Source organism: Petaurus breviceps, unplaced genomic scaffold (assembly GCF_028583685.1).
Source record: "Petaurus breviceps papuanus isolate PSGF00001 unplaced genomic scaffold, PetGlider_PUasm1.0 207, whole genome shotgun sequence".
NCBI lineage: Eukaryota > Metazoa > Chordata > Mammalia > Diprotodontia > Petauridae > Petaurus > Petaurus breviceps.
In genome coordinates, this window is record NW_027185850.1 from 10,662,161 (window position 1) to 10,667,259 (window position 5,099).

At 44.4% G+C, this 5,099-nt stretch overlaps 1 long non-coding RNA gene across 1 annotated transcript in view; it reads left to right on the plus strand.

Moving 5' to 3' along the window:
• The first annotated feature begins 2,712 nt into the window (after positions 1-2,712).
• LOC138164786 (uncharacterized) overlaps positions 2,713-5,099 on the plus strand; it is a 3,300-nt gene continuing 913 nt past the window's right edge. Inside the window, exon 1 of the long non-coding RNA XR_011169177.1 lies at positions 2,713-2,900. This is a non-coding gene — a long non-coding RNA (uncharacterized lncRNA). The remainder of the gene's footprint in view (positions 2,901-5,099) is intronic.

A 5,099-nucleotide genomic window follows, 5' to 3' on the forward strand; every position in this document is an offset into this window, starting at 1 on the left:
GGACTGTGCTCAAAGGGAAGCCACCAGCTGTGGCCAGATGTGACAAAATGTCTGGTCCTTCCTTGGTTTGGTTTTTTTTTTTTCCCCCAATCCCTGGTGAATAGGAGTAACTGAAACCCAGCACCGCCCTGGGCTAGTTAAGCTCATTCTGGGTCCCAGTGTAGGGCTGGGGTGGGGGGAACTATCACAGAGCTAACTTTTCGCCCTACTTCTTCATCTGTAAAATTCGTTTCAAAGAACTGCTATTAAAAACCCAGGAGGGTGGCAGCATCGGAGAGAGGGGGTGCCCGCCACTGAGTCAGGGAGACCAGAATTCAAAATTCCCTTCTGCCACTTTCTGCCTCGTGTGACCCTGGAGCTGAGCCTCTCTGAGCCTCAGTCTACTACGCTCCGAGACCGTGAATTACCCACACACATATTACCAAATGTTTTGCGGGAGGAAGTTCCGCAGACGGGGAGGTCACTACCGTACGCCAAGGAAATGGCAAGTCTGGATAAGATGGGTGGAATGGGGAACCATCAGGCTGGGGGGAAAACAAGGGTTAAAAATGAGCGCTCCCTGCCTGAAAGGATCTTATGTTCTACCCCGAGCACCTCTGGAACGCAGGGGAGAAAGTGAATGGGGTAGGGAAGAGATCCAGACAAAAGCCTTCTAGGACAGCTGGAGGAGGACCCTTCTGACTGGTGAAATCAGAGAAGGCTTCACAGTGGAGGCAGCCCATCTAAGTCTTGAAGAGAAGATTCTTGAGGGAGGGAAGAGAGTCAGGGAAGGATCCAGCAGGGTGGGGAGGGGAGGAGACAGCACCTGGAATTAAGGGAACAGAGAGTAAATAGAACATAAAATGTCTGAAGGGGATTAATAGGAAATTACACTGACCATGAGTCCACTCTCCTCATTTTACATATAGGAAAACTGAGGCCCAGAGAGATTCCATGACTGGGTCACTCAGATAGCAAGTGTCTGAGGCAGATTTTGAACTCAGATCTATTTGACTCCGAGGCAGGCATGCTGCCCACCGTGCTCTAGCTGCCTCAGGCTAGGATGGAGGCAGATTGGAGGACCCTAAAAGAGGTTTTAGAGTTTGCATTTTATGCTGGAAGCAGTAGAGAGACAGGGAAGGTTTTAGAGCTGGGGAGTGACATAGAAATGTTTTGTACTTGTGTATATTTGATGTACTCTTGTATATTTGAACAATACTCAATGAAAGTAAAAATACATCTATTTTTTAATTGCTTACAAATGACCAACTTAATGTTGATTCCTCTCAAGAAGAGGAATTGAATGAATAAATTTAATAGTTGTATGAAATATGGATTGGAGAGGGGACATACTAAGAATAGGCACACTTTGTTAGGAAGCTAGTACGGTTTTCAACTAGAGGGGAGGCATATAAGTGGGAAGAAGGGAGCAGAGATAGATGTTGAAATAGAATTGACAGGTCTTGGCAATTGACTAGTGAGAGAAGGCAGAGGGAAGGGTCATTCATGAAGTGAGGTGACAGAGACGATGGTGATGCCCTCCACCGTAATGTGGAAGTCTGAAGGAGGGGCAGGTTAAGAAAGGAAAACAGTGAATTGAAGTTTGGACATGGCGAATTCAGGGGGAGAGATATCCACTAGGCAGTTGGAGATCAAGTGAAAAATTGATGTATAGATGTGGTCATTGAATCCGTGGGAGCTGATGAACTCACCAGGGGAGGGGATGGAAAGGGAAAAGAGAAGAGAGCCTGGGTATGTGTGTGTGTGTGGGGGGGGACTGCCACATGATGGGAAATAGGATGATCACCAAGTAAGAAATGGAGAAATGGAAAGGCCAGGAAAGAAGAGGGTCACAAGCCAAGGAAGGAGAGACGCTCTGGGAAAATGACATGCCTGTCAACTTCATAATTATCAAAGAGGCAGAGGACTGATGATCATCAGCTGTGGTGGTGAAGAGATCACAGCTTTAAAAATAAATGAATAAAACTGAAAGCTTTGTAATAAGGATGACCAAACTCAGCTCAGGAAAAGGTGCAAGAAAAATAGAACTTTATTTTATCATTTCAGAAGTGGGGGAATGTGGGTGTGAGACGTTGTACATACTCTCAGAAAAAAAGAAAGAAAACTACTTGTAATTGAGGGAGAAAAGAAGGTATGGTAACCTTGAAGAAAACTATTTCCACTGAATGATGGTACTCAAAGCTACTTTGAAAGACATTGAGGAAATTCATAGGCTCATAGATGGAAAGAGACTTTGGAGATCAGTCCAAGGATTTTTAATTTGAATTCTTTCCTTGTTTTTAAAAAAAGTATTTTGATAATTTTTACATGATTGATTTCCTTTATAATCACATTTTTTTTGGTTTTATGTATTTAAAAACATTTTGAGAAAGAGTCCCTAGGTTTCACCAGACTGCCAAAGGAGTTCATAACACATTAAGAACAGGATAAGAACCTTATCCAACTCTTTCCTTTTACAGATAAGGAAACTGAGACCTCGAGAGTAAGTGACTGGCCTAAAGTCATACAGCTAGGAAGGAGTAGAGCTGGGATTGGGAACTGAGGTTCACTGACTCCAACCATAACAGCATGTCTCTCTAAGCTGTCTCTGGGAATTTAGCAGCGAGAGGGAGACCTGTAAGACAACCGTAGGAGGGGCTGATGAGGTAAAAGGAAGTTGTATTTGTTTGTTTTTAAGATAGAGAGATGTACACATGTGTAGGTATTAGGAAAGAACCCGTAGATAGTGAGGAAAGAAAGATGAGAGAGGAAACATGGATGGGAGGGGAAGGACGGCCATGCAAGAGAACGGATTCCTTCTCTGCGACAGGAACAAGGAGAAGAGGATGGGTGAACAAGGAAAGGGCTTTGGACATGCGCACTAGTTTGGAGGAGATTGGAGAGCTGAAGGAGCTCCCAAGGTATGGCCTCAATCTTCTGGGTAAAGAAGAGTGTGGGGGCAGCTAGGTGGCACCATGGTGGGGATGGGGCACCGGTTCTGAGGTCCAAAGGATCCGGTTCAAATACAGCCTCAGACACTAGCTGTGTGACCCCAGGCAAGTCATGTAACCCCAAATGTCTCCAAAAGAAGAAGAAGAGGATGAGAGAGGGCAAGGGCTTCTGCAAGAAGCTTTCCCACGTCTCCCTAATCTTAGTGATTTCCCTTCTGCTGATTCCCTCCAATTTATCCTGGGTAGACATTGGTTGTGTATACTTCTTTTCTTGTGGTCTCCTCCCTTAGACCTTGGGTTCCTTGAGAGCAGGGAATTTTTTTTTTAACCTTTCATTGTATTCCTAGGACTTAGAGTTCCTGGCACACACAGGAGGTACCTAATAAATACCAGCTGATTGATTGACTGACAAGGCAGAATTGCCTAGAGGAGAAAAATGAAGTTGGAACAGCAATTATGGAATTTGTGACAGGGAATCCACTAGAGATTAATAAAATCATTATCATACAGTGTCCAGGGATCAGCCATGAATCAATAACATAGGATCATGGGACATAGGGGGTCATAGATTTTGAGATGAAAGAGATCTTAGAAGTCATATAGCTGTAACAAAAAAATTTTAAAAAGAAGTCATCCAGTCCAATGCTCTCATTTTACAGGTGAGGAAACTGAGGCAAAAAAGAAGTTAAATGATTTTCCCAGTGTCGTAAAGCTAATAAGCATCCAAGGTGGGATTTGAACCTGGGTCTTCCTGACTTCAAGTCCAGAACCCTCACACATAAATCTTTCCAGTGTTCCTGGTTTCATTATTTCCTCCCGTAGAGGTAGAGAGAGATAAGGAGAAAGATACATATAATTAATTAAGTATGAAAAAGGAAATTACTCATAGAAACTTTGAAGTGTATACATATGATTTGCATGCACACATGCACACACACACACACACTTTTAAGAGGTATACACAGAGATTCACCTCTACGTAGGCAAATGTATCTCGTTTTTGCCTGGCCATTTCCTTGTTGTCTTCTGTCTTTTCTTCTTTAAGCCCAACCCTGACAGGCTGTATACCTCCATGGACAGGAGGCTGGATTTGGAGATGGATGACCTTCAAAACCCTGCCAGATATAATCTTAGTGGCTTTGATACTCACCTGTTAGAACCTCAGTTCCCTCATCCATGAGATGGTTAGCTTGGACTTGGTGACTTCCAAGGCCCCTCCCAGCTTAGATTCTGTGAGCCCAGGTCTTTCTGACTCTGCGTCCAGCTCTCTACCCACTGGGCCAATGTGAAGGGGCAAAGGAGAGATCCAGATGAAGTATTTAGGGAATATTTGAAAAGAATGAGACGACTTTCAAATGGGAATATCATGCAAGTTTTTGTGGCCAAAGAGGTCATGAAGGAAGATTTCAACATTTTGATCATAGCAGCATTGATTTGGAGTCAGGAGGACTCAGAGGCTGCCTGTTCACTTGGAGGGCATGCACATCCAGGCACGGGGAATAACCTCCCATGGAATTTAGGACTCTTTTTCCTCATGGACCTCAGGCTATGCAATGGGGACAAAATGTCATATCTGTCTGCTTCCTTGACACACAGGAATGTTTGGAACATTAATATACTGGCTGCAGAGCCATTAGAACTTCCCAGAAATAGGGAGAGAAAGGGACTGGAGCTGTGATTTCATTTGTAGAAGAAACTGCTGTATTAAAAAACTCCCTTCACCAAAGTTGGTTACCACCCTCTTTCCACCTCCACAAGAGCTGCCTACCCCCCTAGAGAGGACTCCACCCTGAGGCCAAATCACTGATTGATGGCTCTGGAACTCTTGGGAGAAGGTCCAGCCTTGGTTTTCACTCTATACCACTGGTGTACCCTCTGATCTACGCCAGTCTACTCCAGCTGCATTGCTTTTGGGCATACATCCTCTTCAATCCCCCCTCCCCAGGCCTTGGAACCTCTTCATGCTTTGTCTTTCTGTCTTAGAGTGGAAGCTCAGAGAGAGTAGCCACCTTGGATCTCCAGTGCTCACATAATAAATGTTCCATTATCTTTTTTCTCTCTATCTTCCTCCCTCCCTCCTCTCTTCTTCTTTTCTTCTTCTTCCTCTCTCCCCTTCTTCCTCCTTCTTCTCTCTCTCTCTCTCTCTCTCTCTCTCTCTCTCTCTCTCTC